An 11,409-nucleotide genomic window follows, 5' to 3' on the forward strand; every position below is an offset into this window, starting at 1 on the left:
TCTGCACTGATTAGCAAATATGAGAAAGGGCTCGCTCTCTCCAAGCACACAAGGGTGGGAGGGTTGGAGTGGTCTGAGAGTGTCCTGGGCAGATGGGTGGTAACAGACCCCAGATTCTATGCAGGCAACAGCTCAAGCTCAGTGCGACGGTCCTGCCAGCCCTGAACTGCTCTGCTGCTTCTAGCTTCTTAGCGTCTGCTGCCATCCTGCCCTCCCTCTGCACTGCCTCTCACACTGCTCCATGTAGCCACCCCTTAGGTTAGGTTCCCTTGAAAGCAAAACCTGAGACCCTGACTTGGGTGTGAGTGGCTGATTTGGCAAGTGATCTCAGAAAGCAGTACCGAGGGAGCAGGGGGGGCAAGTCGGGGAAGGAAAGAGAGAGAATAAAGAGTGTGTTCTCCAGGGGGCCATCTGTGTCCCATGTGCCTCAGAACTGTCCCCCAGGAACAGAAGGCTCAGGCATTGATTGTCATGTCTCAACAGCTGAGGTTGGCCCCCAGTGACATTAACTCCTCCACGCCTCTGTCTGCAGCTTCTGGGCCCGGAGTCCTGATGCAGGCAGGTGGAGAGACACGGGTGTGCTTGGGCTGGGCCACTGGCAGCATGCACTGAACTGTCCCCCTTGGCTGCGTGGAAACCACGGGAGGGGCCCAGGGCTGTGCCTCGGGGCATCTGCTATGGCTACAGCCCTCCCTGTTTCCCCAGGCTGTTGTCCCCACCATGCCTTGTGCATATCTCTAGCTCTGTATTTAATGCATGTGTCTTATAGTTGCACAACTGTCCTGTATTTACATCTGTCTCCCCCACCAGAATGAGAGTGGAAGCTGTGTTCCACTCACCCAGCACCCAGCACGGTGTTCGACACATAGCAGGCCTGCTTAGTAAATGCTTCCGCTCCAACTAATGTTAGTGTAATTTTATCCCTTATCTATTGGAGTGCCACATAAAATTTTATTTGAGGAAAAAATAATCCAAAACCACTATCTACTCTAACCCCCTCATTTTACAGATGAGGCATCTGAGGCCCAGAGAGCCCAAGTAACTTGTCCACGATATCACAGTATATTAAAGTGATTACAGAGTATTAAAATGATTTCACCAAGTATGCCAAATGCAGACAAGGGAGCCAACTGGAGTTACAGTGTGAATTATTAGCACTTCAAACGGAGGGTATGACCACCTCCGTTCTGGGTTTCCAGGAGGAAATTGCTTAAAATAAATTTACTGGGAACGTTCTTGAGATCTGATTAAAGAGGTGAATGGCTCGAGTGAGGCTCTCTCTTCTAGGAGAAGAAATTCATCCTCTGTAAACACATTTTCAGGTAACGTACCAAGGACTTTGAATCAGAAGGAACTCATTTAGCATTTCCTTCCACCAGGCTGTTCATCTGACAGTGGCAGCTATAGGAAGAATGTTGTGTTTGTTTTTAATAAAAAATGAGGTGTGAATGGTACTACTATCTTAATAAATTGGAAAAGCCTTCTGCCAGCCCTCGCCTTTGCCCATGCTCCCTTCCTACCTCTAGACCATCCTTCTATTGCTGTCTTGGGCACATGTTTGATATACAGAATGCCAGGGGTGGTCAAAGATTATGATGAAAACAAGAAAAATAAGATTTGACCACTTCTCACTGCATGCTAGTATTTAAAACAAAACAAAACAAAAAAACCTGAAACCCGTTATTTTGTGGGGAGGGGGGTTGTCATGTGAGTCGTGAGAACTAGTCATTCCTGCCAAATAAGAGAGTTAGGATTTATATGAACAGACCTACTCGTACTAAACTTTTATTTGCCCAGACATGGGTCAACATTACTCTAGAAAAGAGGGGCTGGTGTAGCATTTCCATGGTCCATGACACTGACAAAAACAAAAAAGAACTTGGTGAGTGTAAGGCAGACACCTGCTCCTCATCTGTGTGGCCCATTCTTAAAAGTTTTCCTTTGGACACTCATCTAAGCCAGAAGCACCAAAAATCAAATGGTGAGGAAAGCAATGGTGCTGTTTTTCTTCAGGCAATGTACGATAAAAGTTAAGAGACCTGAACTGGAGTCACACAACACACGTAAACATTCAGGCTCTGCCACTGACAAAAGCTCTCTGACCTGACCCAAGTTATTTAAACTCTCTGGGTCTTTTTCCACATCGGTAAAGTAGGGACAAAAATACTATTGTTTGCAGGATAACTGAGCAATGGTAAATTACACATTTCTGTGGTAGAAGCTGTTGGTTTGTCACTCAACGGTGAGTGCCCCCACCTCTACCTCCACCATGACAGACACCCAGCTGCCACCAGAATGTGTGTCCCATTCCACAGTGTGGTGTTATCACTGAGAATCAACTCTCCTGCCGGGAACTGTATTTCCACTCCCTTTGCATCTAGATGTGAGTGAGTAGGAGCAGAAATTCCATGTGTAACTTTGAAGGGAGCAGGTTAAGAAGTAGTTCTGTGGCTTCTTTATAGTCTCTTTCCCCCATCTGCTAGGTGGAAGCAGACACCTAAGGTGACAGAGCCACGAGATGGGGAAGAAACATGAGTCCCCGAATCTCTACATGAAGGAAAGCTGCCCGCAGCCAGGAACACCTGCCTTGTCCTGTCATGCTAGGGAGAAATTAGCTTGGAAGGTGTTCAGTCACTGAAATGTGAGGGCTTACTTGTTACAGCTGCTACAGTTACTCTAAGTAATACACCTCCCTTCCTCTTTTCTAACAGAACTTCACTGTTGCTGAGAAGTCCACCCACTTCTATTGAACCCTATAGCTCAAGGGAGACTGCCTCCATCCCCTGGCCCAGCGGGTAATTCCTGATCGCTCCACAACATGAGCTCTCTGAAGCTCCCAGGCTAAGCTTCATAAATTCTATTCCCTTGTCAGTGACTAGTTTAAGCATGAACACGTGAGCAAATTCTGGCCAATGAGAGGTTAAAGGAGGTCTTCTGGGAGGGGTTCTTGGAAAGGTCTTCTTTTTCTTACATAAATATAGCTACTCTAGCTTTCTTACCATTACTGGGTTTTTGTTTTGTTTTGATTTTCTTTTTATTATTATTTTAAGCTTTATTGAGGTGTTATTTACATATAATAAAATTCACCGATTTAAATATACAGTTTGATGAGTTTTTACTAATCTAGACAGTCATATAATCACAACCACCACAATCATAATAAAAAATATTTCTATCTCCCCAAAAGTTTCCCATGTTCCTTTGAGGTCAATCTCCTCCCTCTACACCCTGTCCCTGGCAACCACTGATCTGGTTTCTATCACTATAGTTTTGCCTTCTCTAAAATGTCATATAAATTGAATCATACAGATATAGTCTTGTATGTCTGGATTCTTTCACATAGCATAATGCTTTTGAGATTCATCCATGTTATTATATGTATCAGCAGTTCATCCATGTTTATTGCTGAGCAGTATTCCATTATAGATGTAACACAATTTGTTATCCATTCATCAGTTGATGCATACCTGTGTTCTTTTCTGTTTTTGTCTATTATGAATATAGATACTATGAACATTTGCAAGCAAGTATTTATGTGGACATACATTTTTTTCTCTTGGGAAAATGCCTGGGAGTAGTATTATTGGATCGTATGATAGGTTTATGTTTAAATTTATAAAGCACTGCCAAACTGTTTTCCAGATAACATTTTGGAATATATTATTTAGCATTCTTACCAGAAACATATAAGAGTTTCAGTTCTTCTACACCCTTGTCAACACTTGGTATTGTCAGACATTTTTAACTTAAGCTATCCTAGTGGGTCTGTAGTATAATTTTAATGGGGTTTTCATCTGCATATCTCTAGTGACTAATCATGTGGAGTATCTTTTCACGTGTTTATTTGCCATCTGAATATCTTCTTTGGTGAAGTGTCTATTCAAATGGTTTGCCCATTTTTAATTGGGTTGTTTCTCTTCTTATGAATAGCTTATAGAAGTTCAATATATGTTTTGAAAACAAGTCCTTTACCAGATACATGTTTTGCAGATATTTTTTTCAGATTCATGTTTGCATGGTATATCTTTTTCACCTCTTACCTTTACCTATCTGTGACTTTTTACTTAAAGTGCAATTTTAGTAGATTGTATCTAGTTGGGTTGTGCTTTTTAATCCGTCCTGACAATCTCTGCCTTGTAATTGGATTGTTTGAAACATTTACATTTAATGCAACTTCAATATGGTTGAGTTTAATTCTATGATCCTGTTTGTTTTCTATTCATCTCAACTGGTCTTTTCTTTTCCTGCTTTTATTTGGATTGAGTTTTATTTTGTTTTTAAGTATTCCATTTTAGCTCTTCTTTTGGCTTTTAGGTATACCTCTTTGCTATTCTTTTTAAAAGTGGTTTCTCTGTTTACAGTCTGCATCTTTAACTTGTCACAGCCTACCTCATATAAATAGAAGAGGTTACAACATTACTTCCATTTCCCTTTCTCCTCCCTTGTGCTATTGTTTTCATTAATTTTCTTCTACATTTGTTATAAATCTCAGACTACATTATTGTTATTTTTGGGTTACACAATCAATTACCTTTTAAAGTAATTTAAAAATAAGGAAAAATGTCTCATATTAATCCACATGCTTACATTTCCAGAGCTCTTCATTTCCTTGTGTGGTTCCCAATTTCTATCTGGTATTGTTTTCCTTCCACTTGAAAAACTTCCTTAATATTTCTTGTAAGTGTACTACTGCAGGTAATAAATTCTCCAGCTTTTGTTTGCCTGAAAATGTCTTTATTTTGTCTTCATTTTTTGAAGGAACAATTTCTCCTGGATGTAGAATTCTAGATTGTAAGTTTTCATTTTCTTTCAGCACTTTAAAGATGTCATTCATTGTTTTCTGGCTTCCTTGACAAGAAGTCAGCCTTGTCAGCCTTATTTTTGTTTTCCTGTATACTATGTATATCTTTCTGTGGCTACTTTAAAGATTTCCTCGTTATCATTGGTTTTCAAAAATTTTATTAAGATGTGTTTTGCTGAGATTTTCTTTGTATTTATCCTCTCTTGGGTTTATTAAAATTTTTAAGATCCGTGGCTTATAGTTTTCATCAAATTTTGAAAAAATTTGGCCACTATTTTTTCAAATGTATTTTTTGCCCCTGCTACCCTTTTTGTCTTTCTGAACTCCAATTATATGTATGTTAGTCACGATATTACCCCATAGGTCACTGTGGCTCTGCCCATGGTTTGAAAAACATTGTTCTGTCTGTGCTTCAATTTGGATAGCTTTTATTGCTATGTCTTCAAGTTCATTGATCATTTCTTTTGCAGTATTGATTATGCTGGTAAGCCCATCCAGCAAATTTTTCATTTCAGATATTGTATTTTCAGCTCTAGAGGTTTCTTTTCATTATTTTTGCAGTTTCCATTTATTGCTTCATTATCTTCATGTTCTACCTTGAATTCTTCGACATATTTATAATAGCTGTTTAAATTTTTGTTTGTTTGTTTTTTCTTTTGGCCACGCCACATAGCTTGCAGGATCTTAGTTCCCTGACCAGGGACTGAACCCGGGCCCCAGCAGTGAAAGCATGGAGTCCTAACCACTGGACTGCCAGGGAATTCCCTAAAATTCCTTTTTTGAAAATTCCACCTTGATGTCATTTTTAATCTGTTTCTACAGACTGTTTTTTCTTCTGGTTAAGAGACACATTTCTCTGCTTCTTTGCATGTTCAGTAGCACTTGGATGCTAGGCATTGTGAGCATTATATTGTTGTGTATCTGGATTTTGTCATCTTCCTTTAAGGATTGATAGGCTTTATATGGGCAGGCAGTTGAATTACCTTCAGATAAGCTTGATTCTTTTTTTTTAACTATTAAAAACTTTTTTTTATTCTTAGAAGTAATGTATGCTTATTATACAAAAGTTGGAAGTCTAAAAAGTATAAAAAAAGGAAATAAAACACAGAATATAATTATCCAGCAATAACCACTGTTAATATTTATATATTTCCTTTCAATGTTTTTTACCCCATAAGGATAAATTTCATTAAAAAAAATACATAAACAATATTATAATGAATACACAGCTCTGTTTCCTGCGTTTTGTTTTTTTTTTTAATTTATTTATTTATTTATATTTATTTTTTTGGCTGTGTTGGGTCTTCGTTTCTGTGCGAGGGCTTTCTCCAGTTGCGGCGAGCAGGGGCCACTCTTCATTGCGGTGTGCGGGCCTCTCACTGTCGCGGCTTCTCCCGTTGCGGAGCACAGGCTCCAGACGCGCAGGCTCAGTAGTTGTGGCTCACGGGCTCAGTTGCTCTGCGGCATGTGGGATCTTCCCAGACCAGGGCTCGAACCCGTGTCCCCTGTATTGGCAGGCAGATTCTTAACCACTGCGCCACCAGGGAAGCCCCTTTCCTGCGTTTTTTACATTACATTTTCTCATGTTATTAAAAGTCTTTTATAACCTTTTTTAGCCTTTTATTTTGAAATAATTTCAGATTTACAGAAGAGTTGCAAAGGTAGCACAGAGTTCCTGTGTCTCATTCATCCAGCTTCCCTTGATATTAACACCTTCCATAACCACAATACAGGCATACCTCACTTTATTGTACTTCAATTTACTGCACTTCACAGATATTGCATTTTTTTACATACTGAAGGTTTGTGGCAACCCTGCATTGAGCAAGTGTATTGGTGCCATTTTTCCAACAGCATTTTCTCACTTCGTGTCTCTGTGTCACATTCTGGTAATTCTCACAATATTTCAAATGTTTTCATTATTATTATATTTGTTACAGTGATCTGTGATCAGTAGTCTTTGATGTTACTATTGCAAAAAGATTGCAACTTGCTAAAGACTCAGATAATAGTTAGCATTTTTTAGCAATAAAGCATTTTAAATTAAGTTGTGTATATATATATTTTTAGACATGACATTACTGCACACTTAACAGACTACAGAATAGTGTAAACATAACTTTTATATGGGCTGAGAAACAAAAATTTCATGTGACTTGCTTTATTGTGATAGTCGCCTTATTTCAGTGGTCTGCAACTTAACCTGAAATATCTCTGATGTATGCATGTACATTTTATCTTGAGTTGCCAGCCAGATTTAGCAAATAAAAACACAGAACACCTAGTTAATCTTGAATCTCAGACAAACAGTGAGCAATTTTTTAGAACAAGTATGTCCCAAATATTGCATGAGGCATGTGTGTGTGTGTATATATATATGAGGATTTTTTAACCTTTGCTAAGGCAGGTAGCCTTTAGGGTTAGTTTAGCCTTACTATTAGCCTTACTACTAAGGCATGACCCTTCTGGAATCTCTACTAAATGAAGGTATACAGAGAAGACTCTCCATTCTAGCTGGCTTGAATACAAACAGCTGTCATTCCTGTGTGAACACTGGGAGTTGTGCAGCTTCATGAGTTGTTTTATTGTCCAGCCTTGTACAGTTTTACTCTTGAGTTTATACAGCTTAGTATTTGACCAAAGACTCAAAGTTTCCCCTTAAACAGATCACGGGGGGTTCTTTCTCTCTGTAGCTTTAGTCTCTCTAGCACACTGCCCCCCATTCCAAACTCCACATCCCCAAATTCTGATTGTGTCTCCCAAGCTCAGAGTGGCTGCCTGCTCTGCATGGGTCCCCTTCCTGCTCTGTAATCCAGAAATGTCTGCAGGAAGAAAGCCAAAGCAATGGTGGGGCTCATCTAATTTTTTTCCCTTATCTTGGGGCTCACCCTGCACTGCTTGTGAACAATGTTGGAAAACAGTTTTTTCATATATTTTATCCAGTTTGATAGCTGTTTATGACAGAAGGCAATTCCAGTATCGGCTACAGCTTGATGGCCAGAAATGGAAAGGTCTCTTTTTTCTTATTAAAAAAACAAAGCAAAACACATACACACATGGTGTCTTCTTTCTTGGATGCTGTTGTGCTTGGTTGTGATGATGGTTGTGTTAGCCAAGTTATAGGTGTGAGAAAAGCTGGCTTGCAGACAAAGCCAATATGATAAGAATGGTAGGGACAAAGAGGGAAATTACCTGGGTCCTTGGTGACATTACTGATCCACTGAACTAATCAACCCTGGAAACACCTCCCCGCCCCCTTGGAGACATATTGCTATGTGAAAAAACTTTTTTTCTTAATTTTTAAGCCAGTCGGTTTGCAATTTTTGTTATTTGATGTCAAAAGTATCCTAATTAATACAAATTAATGTACTAATAAAATAGCAAATGTTCAGTAATTGTTAGTAAGTAATTTAAAAAATACAGTTGTAAAGCACTGTGTGCTACCTAGCTCATGTGCTGAGAGATTTATGTATATTATCTCACTTAATATCATGGCCAACCTAGCAGGTAGTTAGTATGAACCCCATTTTACAGATGCAGAACTTGAGGCTGAGAGAAAAGCACATTTTTCAAGCTTACAGATTTAATCTGTGGCACTGCCAGGATCCAATCACAGGCCTCTCTGACTTCAAAGTTACACTGTTAGTCTTTCTAATATTGGTTTTCAAGTCCCTGAACTTAATCTAGACCATAGTTCTTTTCATTAAAAAGGAGAAAACCGATCAATGATAAAAGTACCTTTCAAGATGGGAATCCAGGACACCTAAATGTTAGCTCAGTTGGGGGAGAGAAAGTTCTAATCTAGTCCTGGGTCCTAACTTCCCCTGCCTGCCCGTTTCTGAGGATAAAGTTTTGGCTGCTTTCTGCTAAGTCAGCACAGCTGGCTTAATCAGAATAAAGACCACCTGAAGCAAGTGAGCACCTGGGAATTAGAGTTCGGTCCCCAGCAGCTAGAGATCCAGATGTACAGCAAGGCTGAAACAGCAGCCAGGGAGTATCATCAGGGCCACCTGAGTTGAGGGAAGTTTTCAAGTCAGAGTCAGGGACACAGGAGGTGGGAAACAGAAGTTGCTGGGGAAAGCCAAGTCCCATGTCATGGCCCTGCTATCAGGAACCGGAATGGTGCTAATTTAGAGATGCTGGAAAGAGCCACAATCCTTAAAGCTTACTCTGTCTGTGCTAGGAATTCCAAAATCATAGTTTTAAAACGTTGAGAGATGTAAAAAAATGGACTGCATTCTGGTGGTATACAAATAGAGTAAATCCTTTAGGAAACTCTTTCCTAAGTCACTTAGTGTAAATGAAGTTTCTGAGAGCTGCTATCAGCAGAGAGGAAGAAAGAGATAGAGAGACAGAGAGAAAAACTCAGGAGCAGGGCAAGAAGATGGACGATACTGAAGCAGGGAAGCAAGCCTAGAGCTGGTCTCCAGTGGGTCAACTGCACTGGATCCACTCGATCCTTCTGCAATGATCGACTCTAGGCAGACTCAAGACAAGAACAGGGGGTGGGGGACTTCCCTGGTGGTGCAGTGGTTAAGAATCTGCCTGCCAATGCAGGGGACACGGGTTTGATCCCTGTTTCGGGAAGATCCCACATACCGTGGAGCAACTAAGCCCCTGCACCACAACTACTGAGCCTGCGCTCTAGAGCCCACGTGCCACAGCTACTGAAGCCCGCGTGCTTAGAACCTGTGCTCCACAAGAGAAGCCACCGCAAGGAGAAGCCTAAGCACCGCAACGAAGTGTAGCCCCCGCTCGCCTCAACCAGAGAAAGCCTGCGTGAAGCAACAAAGACCCACACAGACAAACATAAATGAATAAATTAAAAAAAAAAAAAAAAGAAGAAGACAAGAACTTCCCTGATGGTGCAGTGGGTAGGACTCGCACTCCCAATGCAGTGGGCCCAGGTTCGAGCCCTGGTCGGGAAACTAGATCCCACATGCCGCAACTAAGAAGCCCGCCATGTGCATGCCGCAGCTAAACATGCTGCAATGAAGATCCCGTGTGTCGCAACTGAGACTCGGCACAGCCAAAATACGTAAATACATAAATAAATATTAAAAAAAAAAAAAAAGAACGGGCATGAGGCTGAAAAAGCACATTTCTATTCCTAACTAGTGTCTTTTCCAAAAGAGTTGGGCAATAAACTGGAGTGAGTCATGGAGTCACCAATAGAAAGGAGGGCACCTGGAAGGTTGGAGGGAGTGTGTGTGTGTGTGTGTGTGTGTTGAGGGGAGTGAGCCACAAGACAGAGAGGAGGACGGAGACTCACCCTTCTCCCCAATCCCAAGAAACCTGAAAATGACAATAATTTGGGTAGATCTGCCTTCAGAAGTGGGGAGGAAATAAGAGACATCTAGGCATGACAGACGGAGTAAAACGAGCAATAAAAATTGCGTTAGCTATGCAGGAGAACATGGAAAAATGAAAGCAGTGAATTTGCTGGTGGGGGAGGGTAGGATTATGGATGATTTTTTTAAAGTCTGTTATTTCAATAAATAGCTTTTTAAAAATGGCATCCTCTGTTTGAGAGTCAGGATTTGGTCTGGAGTCCCTGTCGTGGAATTTACTCCCTGCCGGAGGGGCTGGTAGAACTTTAAATGATCCTGAGAACAAAGAAGGGAGCCTTTGCCACATTTTAATGGCCTCCAGCTGCCAGACCAGCCCCTCCCAGGCCTTAGCCTTGGCCACACCCTCAGAACGCTCTGCTTTTGGGCAGTCTGTGCTCCCTGAGGTTTGGCTGTTTCTGACGGAGTTAGATCGGCTCCCTGGAAAATGTTACCGCCAGTGTCACCAGTTGCAGCCGACATCTTGCCTTTGGCATGAGGACCCTTGCTGGCTTTGCCTTCCCGCGGCTCTCCCACAGGGAGGTAGTGGGCCTCTCTTTGCAGCTGCAGGGTGGGCAGGGACACTTGCTGGAAGGCCTGGGCTGGTCGATCAAGGAGAACAAAGGCCTGACAGTCCCCATGCCAAGTGGTCCATCCAGCCCAGGTAAAACGATGTGACATGTAGCCTGTCGTCCAGCTCCACCTTCACGGCATCTCATAGGGGAGGTTCAGCAAGCTAACCCATTTTACAAATCACCAGATTTGAAGGTCCCTCCCCCTTTCTCCCAGCAATTTAGATGCTTAAATTGCTTATCTCCTGTATTAATTAAAAATTTTAACTTTTAAATTAAATGAAATGACTTACAGTTTTCTCAAAAAATTAAAAATTACCGTACCACCCAGTAATTCCACTTCTGGGTATTTACCCCAAAAAATTGAAAGCAAGTACTCTTACAGATGTTTGTGTACCTGCATTCACAGCAGCATTATTCACAATAGCCAAAAAGTGGAAACAACCCACATGTCCATCGACAGGTGGATGGATAACAAAACGTGGTATATACAAACAATGGAATATTATTTAGCCTTAAAAAGGAAGGAAATCCTGACATATGCTTCAACATGGATGGACCTTGACTATATTATGCTCAGTGAAAGAAGACAACTCAAAAGGACAAATGTTGGGTGGGCCAAAATGTTCATTCGGTTTTTTCTGTAAGATGGCCCTAGTAGCACTTAGTTGTCTTTAACTTCATTCGAAACAATTTTGTTAGATTGTAT

Source organism: Eubalaena glacialis, chromosome 3, assembly GCF_028564815.1.
Source record: "Eubalaena glacialis isolate mEubGla1 chromosome 3, mEubGla1.1.hap2.+ XY, whole genome shotgun sequence".
In the NCBI taxonomy this organism is placed as follows: Eukaryota; Metazoa; Chordata; class Mammalia; order Artiodactyla; family Balaenidae; genus Eubalaena; species Eubalaena glacialis.